This window comes from Ursus arctos, unplaced genomic scaffold (assembly GCF_023065955.2).
Source record: "Ursus arctos isolate Adak ecotype North America unplaced genomic scaffold, UrsArc2.0 scaffold_22, whole genome shotgun sequence".
In the NCBI taxonomy this organism is placed as follows: Eukaryota; Metazoa; Chordata; class Mammalia; order Carnivora; family Ursidae; genus Ursus; species Ursus arctos.
Window position 1 is genome coordinate 29,197,716 of NW_026622897.1, and position 12,389 is coordinate 29,210,104.

The window sequence follows — 12,389 nt, forward strand, 5'->3', positions numbered from 1 at the left end:
AATTCAAGGACTTCTCTATGTCCACAGCCACTGAAAGGCAAATAGGTTGCAATTTGGGTGATCCCTACAGGTCCTGGGGTTCTAGAAGTGATAAATGTTTCCCCTCCAGTCTCCTTTTAGGCAATAAATGATGGTTGTGTTTGTTGAAGACCCCAGTGAAAAACCTCAGCTTAGAGTCAATATTAAAGAAAAGTGGAAATGTTCCTTCCATTGCTTAGAACCCTAGTGAGGCATGACCTTTTCTTCCTTCATCTTTGTCCTGATGCCCCAACTACCCCAGCTATTCATGAAAGCTTACCCAGCCCCCTTTCTTCCTGTCAACTTGTGAAAAGCTCTTGAAATCCCACTTTTGCTATTAAAAGGTATTTATGTCCCCAGAGGCTGAGGAGGAGATTTGGTTATCTCCCTTCCTCAACTTCACCTGGTTTGAAAATGAAACATACACATGCCTCACCTTCCCTCTTCTTACCTCTCTCATACTCCATTCTGGGGAAGTTTCCCAAGAACCTCTGCATGCATGTCCTTCCCTTCATTTTGGAGACAGTCCTGCTAGCCTCACAGCCCTTCCCTAGGACCTACTGGCCCTTGCATTGCCAGATCTCAAGCATTCATAGGACCAAGATTTCTCACTGAGACCTGACACAGACCATGCACAGAAGAGGTGAGATGCAAGCATTAAGCTTAGTCAGTACATCTAGCTGGTCCAGCCATATATGGGAATCCGGTTCCCATCCTTGGAGAGGAGCAATGACCTTGATTTTTTGTGACCCCCCCCCCAATCCACTGGCACAATTTTGCCAAAATGATCTTTCTAATTTTTCAGGCTACTTTTTTGGACAAAAATCTTCAACAAGAATAATTAAGAAATATGTGGAGTGCTACCATGGACTGAATTTTCTTTTCTGATACCATCTCCTTTAATGCTCAATATTTGCTCAAAATCACAGGCCAATAAGTAGTAACGGTGGGATTGTGGTACTTGCATTCTTATCCCAAATTTGCAGGAATTTTAAAGCATGATCTGCATATACTGACAAGGAAAGAAAGCAGTGACACAGTATTCTTAGCAAGTAATAGTAAAGTAAAATGTAGAATAGTATATCATTAAAAGTTTAAAAATGCAAACTCAGGGGCGCCTGGGTGGCACAGCGGTTAAGCGTCTGGCTTCAGCTCAGGGCGTGATCCCGGCGTTCTGGGATCGAGCCCCACATCAGGCTCCTCTGCTGGGAGCCTGCTTCTTCCTCTCCCATTCCCCCTGCTTGTGTTCCCTCTCTCGCTGGCTGTCTCTATCTCTGTCAAATGAATAAATAAAATCTTTAAAAAAAAATGCAAACTCAATAGCAAAAAGGACTTTTTTAATTAAAAAGTGGGCAGAGGAACTGAATAGACAATTTTACAAAGAAAACATAAAAATGGTCAATAGGTACGTAACAATGTACACAACATCACTAACCAACAGGGAAATGCAAATCAAAACCACAATAAGACATCACCTCACATATGTTAATGGCTGTTATTAAGAAGACAAGAGACAAGTGTTGGTGACGATGTGGAGAAAAGGGAACCCTTGTGCACTGTTGGTGGGGATGCAAATTGGTAGAGTCACTATGGAAACCATAAGGAGGCTCCTCAAAAAATTAAAAATAGAACTATAATTTACTCCAACAACTTCACTTTTGGATATAGGAATCAAAATTATTATCTTGAAGGGATATCTGCATTCCCACGTGCATTACAGCATTATTTACAACAATCAAGGCATGAAAACAATCTCAGTGCTTATTGATGGATGAATTGCTGAAAAAAAAAAGAAAAAGAAAGAAAGAAAAGAAAAAAAGAAAGAAATCACAGATACAGGGGCACCTGGGTGGCTCAGTCGTTAAGCGTCTGCCTTCGGCTCAGGGCGTGATCCTGGAGTTCTGGGATCGAGCCCCACATCAGGCTCCTCCGCTGGGAGCCTGCTTCTTCCTCTCCCACTCCCCCTGCTTGTGTTCCCTCTCTCGCTGGCTGTCTCTATCTCTGTCGAATAAATAAATAAAATCTTTAAAAAAAAAAAAAAAGAAAAAGAAATCACAGATACAGAGAACAGATTGGCGGTTGCCAGAGATGGGGGTAGGGGTGGGCAAATGCATAAACGTAGGCAAAATATACAAACTTCCAGTTATCAAATAAATAAGGTCTGGAAATGTAATGCACAGTATGGTGACTATAGTTGAAAATACAGTATTTTATATTTGAAAGTTGCTAAGAGAATAGATCTTAAAAGTGCTCATCACAAAAAGAATGAAATTGTGAAAGATGATAGATATTAACAAAACTTATTGTGGCAATCATTTCACAGTAGATATATATATTAAATCATTATGTTGTATATCTAAAACTAATACAATGTTATATGTCAATCTTATCTCTCAATAAAACTGTGAAAAATAAATAAAAGATCCATAAAACCTACCATCTGTCCATATCTGTACTGTAGTCACGTCTCTACCTAGCTGTGTGTTTGCCTAGATGTCTGAAAGGGCGCACTAGACTGCAATACAAATACCCAAGCACTCCTGGAGAGTGTAATTTTGAATAATGCAATAATGAGGCAGATGATTAGTGAAGACTCCTTTAGGTTTGTTGGGGCTCAAGGAAATCTGCCCTAAGGTATGTCACAGTGACATATTGATTATTTTGAATTAAAGTAACTTAAGAAATAGACAGTGCAAGAACATCCTGACTCCCCTTTGTTTCCAGGAAGCAGGAAATAAATCTCCCATGTGAAATGTACCCTCCCTGCTAGAGAAGGTAAAGAGATATCCTTATAGGCTGAAGCAGGAAATTCAGGGCCAAGGATGCCCATATAAGAAAACTTGTTACTTTTATTAATTTACTATTTCAGTCCAAATTCTGTTTTGAATTTCTTACTAATTGCAGCTCTCAAATTTTCTTTGTCCTGCCAATTCCTCCAAACAACAAATTTATTGTTTCTTTGTCTAAAAAGTATAAAAGCAGCCTTCCTTGAACTCTTCTTATGTCCCCTTTATGAGATTGACAGATGTATGGGAAAAAAAAAAATTGAGAATAGGCACAATTAGACTGAGGGCTCAAGTGATGTTATCAGCATCCCACCTCTCTCCCTCTCTCCATGACTTGCTTACCTAATACTCTGTGCTGATATTATTTTCAGACAGACTCTGATATGGAAAATAAAAACAGAAACAAAACCAAAACTGACTATTGGCACCTCCAGCCTTAGGTGGCCCTCTCAGGTCATGCTGAATCACCAAGTAGTAGCAGATGAGTTCGGAGACATAATGGGTGGAGGGAGAAGACATTATTTATGCTGCCTTCTAGGTCTTATCAGGGACTTAGATGTAATTCTAAGTACATTGGGAAAGCATGAGAGGGTTTTAATCACAGGTGAGAACCATACTGCTGTACACTTTTATCTGCCATGTTGAGTCTGGATCGCCAGGTAGCAAGAGTGGTTGGAGAATGACGATTGAGGAAGCTACTGCCACAGTTCATGAGAGGGGACCACTTGGGCCAGAATGATAAGAGTGGAAATAGGTATGGACAAAATCAAAGAGTAAATGTTTCCCAGAAGACTGATGGATTGACTATGCAATGTGAGGGATAGAAAGAAACAATGGAAACCAGGATGACTAAAGTGAAGGAAAAAAAAAAAGTTCTTGCCTAATATAGCTTCTTTCTCTAACATTTCCCTTCTTCTTCAAAATTCTACAAAGCTCAGTGTCTAAGCTATTAAACAGCAAGTGTTCAGCCCTGGACTGGAGATAGGGAAGAGAGAGATCTTGAAACCTGTGCTCCCAAGGGCTTTGCAATATAAGTGGAGAGACAAAATTGAACGTTGCAGGCAATGAGTTTCATTGACATCTAGTTGGCTCTAAGTCAGCCTGAGGTAAGAATAAAGGAGAGCTGGGGTGGAAAGAAGTTTGAGGAATTTAGAAGGTCTGAAAAAGCTTCATGGAGCAGAAGGGAAATGAGCTGAACCCATAAAGATGGGAAAGGTTTGGATAGGTAGAGTAGGTCCTCAAGATAGAAGGGGTAGAGAGAGGGGTCCTCAAGGTAGGAGGGAAAGATCAAGTAAAGGTTGGAGTCAAGATAGAGGTTGGATTTATTTGCATTAAGAAAAGAGTTGGTGAGGGGCGCCTGGGTGGCGCAGTCGTTAAGCGTCTGCCTTCGGCTCAGGGCGTGATCCTGGCGTTCCGGTATCGAGCCCTACATCAGGCTCCTCCACTAAGAGCCTGTTTCTTCCTCTCCTACTCCCCCTGCCTGTGTTCCCTCTCTTGCTGGCTGTCTCTCTCTGTCTAATAAATAAATAAATAAATAAATAAATAAATAAATAAATCTTTAAAAAAAAAAAGAAAAGAGTTGGTGAAGCAGTCTGAAATAAATAAATAAATAAATAAATAAATAAATCTTTAAAAAAAAAAAGAAAAGAGTTGGTGAAGCAGTCTGATGTGCATAAAGGATAAGAGCTCTAGAATTAGACAGACCTGGGTTTGCATCCTAGCTCAGACACAAGCCTACTCTGTGATCTGGGGGACAGTCTCCAAACACAGGAGGGTTTCAGCCAAGAAGGATAAAAATGTCCACCTTTAAAATAGCATAGGTAATGCTCCTGAAATGAGCCTGGAACTTAAGACCTTTGATCAATGCTGATTATTAATTTTGGAAATGCAGTGGAAGGCAAAGGTAAGAACATAGATTTTGGAGTTAGAAGTACTGGTTGACTACCAGAGTCAGTGCTAACTCTCCTTAGAAGCTTCAAGCTGGTGCACTGGCTCAGGCAACAGAAAACTCACAAGACTTTTCAAACTGAGTGAAATAAAATTCAAGAAATTAGATATATAGGTGTTAGAAGACAGATGGGACAAAAAGTAAATACTAAGGTAACCTACATATTCAGAATTTAAAATGAACTGTTATTCTTAGTCTTCGGGGAACAAAATAGAAGTGGCATTACGGAATTCAGGAGTCAGAAAGAGGCACCATCTGTCAGGTGCTGAAGACTTTGAGGGTTTGCCAAGTATCTGATTCTCAGGACTGTGAAGGTCTAACTTGTGCTAGGGTTAGGACTTCTAAGAAAAAACTTGTGTGTTGGATCCCAAGACATAACATGTGGCTGATGCCCTGATTTGTGTCCTGAGAAGTAGTAAGGAGTTCAAAGGTAAGGAGCTGCACTTACGGACCGCTGCTGCAAAATAACAATAGGAACCAGAGCAGAGAGACCCTTCCCATCCTGCCGTCTCCAGTCACATCCCAATGCCTCCCATTGGCAGGACCTAACTGAAAGCCGACAGGTATCCATAAAAATGTAGTTTGAAAACTTTCAGCCCCAGCATCACAGAGCAGACTACGCAAGGGTACACAAGTAGCTTGTTTTCTTCTTTGTATCATGGGAATAATATCTTAGTTGTAAGGATTAGAAGCTGTTAAAAGGGAAACCATAGGCCCAAAATGTAGCCATTTGTCCTAGGCCACATCACCAAACCAGAACATAATACCTAACCAAATTACAGTTTCAACCTCCCCCAGAAATTGTAGTCGTCACTGGTCAGTCAGAAATTTTCTGGCCAGTACCATTAAAGTGTTGTCACGTGGGCACTCTCCATCACTCAAAGGAATATGAGGTAATCCAGCTAATAAGATACTTTTGTCCCCAAAAGATGACTTCAACTGAATTAATCCTTTTTTTCTTTCTGTTTATGGCTTCCTCATCCTGTCTTTAATTACATTTTCCCTTATGCAGCCCTTTGGAGATGAGACATTGCCCAATTATTGAATTGATTAATAAAGTCAATTAGATCTTTGAAGTTTACTAGGTTGAACTGTGTTATTTAACAAGATAAAGCAAGTATAGCATCTAGCATATTACCTGGTCTGTGGTATAATCGATGGTGTTATGATTGTGTGATTAACAATGCTTACATGGGGGTGCCTGGCTGGCTCAGTCGTTAAGCGACTGCCTTCAGCTCAGGTCATGATCCCAGGGTCCTGGGATCAAGCCCCCATATAGGACTCCCTGCTCAGAGGGAAGCCTGCTTCTCCCTCTGCCCCTCCCCCTGCTTGTGTTCCCTCTTTCACTGTCTCTCTGTCAAAAAAATAAATAAAATCTTAAAAAAAAAAAAAAAACAATGCTTACATTTGAATAGCTATTTAAAATTTTCAAGCATGCTTACATCTATTTTCACATTTAATACTCAGAACCCTCCTGGGAAAAGAAATAAATTTGGACACTAATGCTCATATTACTGAAAGATCTATCATAGCTGCTAACTCAGGAAATAAATGTGTAAGCCCCGGTGCATTGCCATAGCCGACTGCCCCAACCCAGGAAATCTTGAGGGGGCTGGGCAAATCAAAAACACAACTCCTGGCTGAGATTGCCAACACTGTTGTTGAGTAAACTCTAATAAGGTTGTTGCAAGAGAAACCAATAACTCAAGAGAAGAGGGTTTGAAAAGGAGAAAGGGAGAAATTTTATTTTGGGTGTCCACTGCTGGGGGAGGTGGCAGTCTCAAGCTTTAACAACCAACATCTCCACCTGCATGATAGAGACCTAGAATTTAATAAGGAGAGGTTCAAGGGGGTATGTGCTAGAGAGTAGGCAGAGAGCTTGTGATCATGAGTGGGAGTCGGAATGTGTCCAGCCCATGATCATGGGCAGGGAAGGTGTTGTGTGGAGGATGGTCTTCCAGGCATTCTATTGCTATCAGGGTTTTTCTGGTCTGGTGGTATTTCCAGTCATTGCAAAACACCTTCATCAATGCCTCAAGAAAGTGTAATAAGAAATAAGTACAGTAGGTTTTAGTTAGAGGGTAAGTTAAGTAGTATTGCCTCTTTCTGGTTTTAACTTTTGGGGCCCATGGTTAAATAAGAGGGCTCACTAACACTCAGGTTTTACTTTGTTGTTTGTTTGTTTGTTATTAGAACAACTCAACACAATAAAATTCCAGTTTATTGTTGGAAAACATTGTTTCACACATACATCAAATAGGCAAAAAAATAAATAAGTAAACAGCAACTTAGACAAAAAAAAGGGGGGGAAGAAGCCTCTTGTCTTTGGCCTTTTTAACGATCTCATACAAACCAACTACTTATAGCTAAGTACATACATTAAAAAATGTTACTGGAAAGCTCGAAATAATATTTTGTTGTTGTTGTTGTTGGTTTGCTTTTTTTACAAGTTTTTTTTCTTCTTCTTCTTTGAGATTATAATGAACATGGTCACAACACAAGTCCAGTCCGAAGCAAGACAGAGAATGCTCTGAAGCCTGGTTTGGTCACCCAAGATAATTAAAAATGGCAAACCACTAACGATGTGTACAAAAACACAAAATGTAAATAAAAAAATAGAAACACCTTTTCTTTTTGAAGTACTTTTAAGAAAAAGAGCAGGACCTTGGAAGTTTTGGTTCTTTTTCCTCCCCCTTTGCGTATTCCCATTGTGGTTTAGGGTGGTAAGGTGAGTGTGTCACCTGCAATGGCGCTGCCCCCATGGACTGTCCATCCCAAGGTGGACTGCATTTAGATTCTGACATGGGAAGCAGAGGGTGAATAGGTCACAGAAATGTTCATTTTTGTTAAGTTTCACTTTTCCTTTTTTGCTGCCTGGTCATCCTCATCAGTCTGCTTCTTGGTGTGGACATCCTTATCCTCGTCATCTTCACCTGCCGTGTGCCCAAAGCTGTCTCAGCCTCCTCATCTTCCTCTCTACCATTTTCCTCAACACTGGTTTCCTTCTCTTCTTCCTCCTCCTCTTCCTTTTCCTCCTCCCTTCTTCCTCTTCTTCATCTTCCTCTTTGTCGGCCTCCTCCTCCCCGTTTTCCTCTTGAGCATTCCCATCAGCATACATGTCTCTTCCATTCTCACGCTGCACAACTTCCTTTCTCTCCTGCTAGTCCTTGGTGGTGATCTCAGAGCTGGTGTCCACGGCTGTGGCTGACATGACAAGGCAAGCCAGTAACCCGATGCAGCAGGTTAAAAGGAAAACGGGAGTTGGAGGACTGGTGATGAAGCTGCCAGGGTCTGCAGTGGGGCTGGTCGCAATGAGCAAGGAGCTGGGCTGGAAACAACGTAAGGCTGGCATCTCAGAGCAGTCAATGGGGTCAGATAAACATTTTAAATGATGTCCTCTCTGGTGTTCTGGAACTCAGACCCTAGGTGAAAGGATTTCCTCATAAAGGTAACAAATGCCAGTAGGAATCACGGCTATTCCTCTCCAGAGTGAAATATACATCTCCCTTTATCTGCACAGCCCAGTCTCCTTTATCTTCCCCCAAATTAGAATGTCATCCTTTACATCAATTACAAATAACCTTGAAAAGGTAAGTTACCAAACTACTATTACCTTCTAAAAAGAAAAAAAATCTCCACAAATTTATATATTTTATAAAATACATTTTCATAATTCTACATCAAATATGGATCAGGTAAGTTTTGCCGCAGAAGGGGAAACTAGATCTGGAGCTTGTGGTATTGTGTGAGAAGGTAAACTTGAAAGTGGTGATACTGTAGTAGATTCACAGGCTGGCAGAGTAAAGCATAAAGCCAAAGGCATCAGGAGAGGACAAGAGGGAGCCTCCGAAGAAACTCAATAGCTCCCCAATAGGAGGCCCTGCAGGCTCTGGAGACAAGCTATGCCACTTCATTGATTGGAGGCAAACTTGCTTCAGGACTGAGTGACTCTTAGAATGCCAGGCTCAGTCTGGATTTGACTGAAACTAAACCTAAGGAAGATATAATCTTCAATGTTTGTTTGCTTGTTCTCTCCTGGACATTTCTAAATGCAGCTGTGTGTAGTGACCCTGCAATACTAAGTTGAAGCTTTGTGCTTGCAAAAGCTCACATTTCTCTCTTGGAAACCTTGGAATGAGGGGCTTGTGTGTGAGAGCGAGAGAGAGAGAATTGTGAAGTGGGGAGGAAGAGGGGATATGAAAGAAGGAAGAGGACAGAACCCATCTGTGAATTTCTCCCTCTTTCCTCTTTTCTCTTAGCTATTGTAGGTATCATGGAGGAAGAATTTCCTCTGCCCTTTAGGTTCTCTCTAGATGGACTAAGAATCAACTTGACATAAAATGGATTAATAGGAGAAAATCAAATTTAATAGCATAAATACAAGAAATCTACACAGACCTGAAATTCTAGATTGTCAGGAAACACGTTGCTTATATGAGCTAAGGAGAGGGGTAGGGTCTGAGAATACAAAGGGGAGAAAGACCATTGGTAGGAAGGTTAGAGATGTTTGGAAAACAAAGTTTGCTCTACAATGTAGATAATTTTCTTAGATAAAGAGTAATCTCTGTTAGTAGCTCTTCCTGGTACAAGCAAGCAGTTGAGGATGTGGTAAAGAGCTATTTCTGAATCTGCTGGGGGGTTTTGTTTTTAAACTCAAAATAATGTTCATGCCAAAGTGACCCATCTTGGGGGGACCTGCCCTTGGCTCCCACATAGGTGAGGATAAATAATTTTTTCTCTACCTATCTAGGTTCTTGTTTGAGATCTCCCTCACCCCACTCTATAATTAAAAATAAAACAGCTTTACAGGAGAAAACCAACAAAAGTTTAATAACATTATTAAACATGAGAGAGACCCAAGAAAACTAAGCAACTTTCTGAAATGGTGGCATAAGCCACCACTTTAAATACCATCTCTAGTTAAAGATAAAAAAAAAAATGTTGGAGGTAGGGAAGCAGTTATGGGAGGCTACCAGGAAAAGCACAGTAAACAAGGGTAAGTTGTTACACAGATTTAAGTCCTTGCCTTCACTGCCGATAAGACTTTCTAGAGATTTAGTCATCCTTCTCTTCCTGGTACAGGCAAGGGGACACCCTTGCAAATAAATATTTTACTTTTAAGTGTAAATGTCTTTTACAAAAGGGTAACTTAGTTTTCAGAGCTTTTCCTATGTCTCCTGTTTCTTAAAATAAATAAATAAATAAATAAATAAATAAATAACCTCCTCAAGATAATTCTTATGCCAAAGAAGCATATTTTGGGTTCTCAAATTCTGCTCTCCTTCAAGAGATAGCTAGGAAAACTCTAAGTCTCTGAAATGGCTCAAGCCATCACCATAAACAACATCTTCAGGTGAAAACAAAATAAATATTTGGGTGGGGGAGAGTAAGGAGGTTATCCGGAGAGCACAGTAAACAAGGGCAAGGTTATTGTATAGATTTAAGTCATTGCCTTTACCATGAACAAGATTCTCTTGTAATTTAGAGTCTTCCTTTTCTTCTTGTTAACGAGAGAGGGAGACACCCTTACAAATGGAGTTTCCCTTATAAATGTATATTTATCTTACTAAAGTATAACTTCTAATCAGTTTTCAAAGCTTCCCTGGTGTCTATTATTATTTACTTATTTAATGATGTAATAGGGTTTTTTTTCTTATTTCTTTTTCTGTTTGTTTGTTTCAACTTTTGTTATTTAAAGGAACCAGCTCAAGATACTCCTTATGTCAAAAAGGCAAATCCTGGGGTGGCAAGTTCTGCTCTCCTTCACTACCTCTATGTTATTGTCTCTAGTCAGAGGTCCAATCAGAAAATGTTATTATGGGGCACGTGGGTGGCTCAGTCAGGTAAGCGACCAACTCTTGAGCTCAGCTCAGGTCTTGATCTCATCAGGGTTGAGAGTTCAGGCCCTGCATTGGGCTCCATGCTGGGCATGAATACTACTTTAAAAAAATGAACTTCAATAACATATTTGGGGTGCCTGGTGGCTCAGTCAGCTAAGCGTCTATCTCTTGATTTTAGCTCAGGTCATGATCTCAGGGTCTTGAGATCAAGCCCCATGTTGGGCTCCACACTGGGCATGGACCTTACTTAAAAGTGTCTCTCTCTCCCTCTCCCTCTCCCTCTACCTCTTTCCCTGCTCGCATTCTCTCTCTGGCTCTCTCTAAAAAAATTTTTTTTAAAAAGGTAAAAAGAAAAAGAGGGACATCTGGGTGGCTTAGTCGGTTAAGCATCTGCCTTTGGCTCAAGTCATGATTTCAGGGTCCTGGGATAGAGGCTGCATTAGGCTCCCTGCTCAGCGGGGAGGCTGCTTCTCCCTCTCCCTCTGGCCCTCCTCCCCACTTGCACTCTCTCTCTCTTTCTCTCTCTCTCTCTGTGTCTCAAATAAATAAATAAAAATCTTATTAAAAAAAAAAAAGTAGGGATAGTATTTGAAGAGTTGGGCTTATGCCCTATTGGTAGAATAACTTGTAAAAGGGAGAAACACCAATATCCCTAATGTCTTAGTTTGAGTGACCCTTAAAAATAGGACCTGACATAAAAACTTGTGTGATAATGGTTTACTTTGGGGTGCTAGGAAGTTGAAGTAAGGAAGCAGAGAGAGTGGGGAAGGAGAGAGTAAAGGCTAATCAAAGGTACATTATCAAAGTTGCTGCAGTTTCAAGGGTTCAATTCCATCTCTGAGAAGTGTACAGACTACTACCCAAACTTTTCATCCTGACATTGGTCCATGGACTTTTCTACAAGTTTTGAATAATACCCCTTGCACTTCTGGGCTGCACCTGGTTGTATGTAGGTCAGGCATAGAGAGAAAGTTCTAGAGAAGACCCTCAAGCAGAAAAACAAAGAGAAGGGGTCTGCATTTAGGTTGGACTCTGTCGCTGTGCAGGCAGCTATTTGCCACAACTTATCTAATATGACTTGTGAGGGTGTGGATGGTCTTTGAACCCAGTTCTACGACCTTTTTCCATTCTGTTTTCTCTAGGTTGTCCTAACCTACTCTTACTACTGCTCAGGGTTTCCTTGAACAGAGCAGCTACAGAAGGCATAAGAGTGAGAGGACTGAATGGACGTGTGACATTTGTTTTCCAGGATAAATGTACCTTGTCTGTGTGCCTCCTTTGATCTCCTATGGGAGGTGTAATCCACAAAATAGGCCCATTCTTAGCTCTAATTGGAGATGAGGAGAGAAGGGGATCAAGGCTCTTCCCTCTTTCATAAGGTCAGTTCTCTGTGTCTTCTAAACATTTTGTTCCCAGCCTCTTAGGTGTAGAGCACTCCATGTAGAGTAGTGAAACAAGTAGAATTCTTGGGGGACAGGAAACAAACATTGAGCTTGTCTATACTAATCACCCAGAAGAAAGAAGGAGAAACAAAATGGGAAACGCCTGGTGAGGAAGAACAGTGAAGGCAGGTGAGCAAATGCCAGTAGGAGATCTGAAAAATATATCTTCCTATGCCTTTCCTAGAAAAATCTCCACCAGCTGAGTGCCATGCTCCACCCTGCCCAGCATCCCCTAGTATTCTTCTTCTCCCCTTTTTGTCTCCATACCATCCAGTCCTAATGTCTTATTCACAACCCTCCCAACACCCCTCTTCACATCCAAAAAGAAAGAAGGAAATAATAAAGTCCTGAGCCC

The 12,389-nt window shown here is 40.9% G+C and overlaps 1 pseudogene; it reads right to left on the reverse strand.

Annotated features, from left to right (window-relative positions):
* Nucleotides 1-7,605: 7,605 nt before the first annotated feature.
* Nucleotides 7,606-7,963, reverse strand: LOC123001386 (prothymosin alpha-like; annotated as a pseudogene).
* Nucleotides 7,964-12,389: the final 4,426 nt, after the last annotated feature.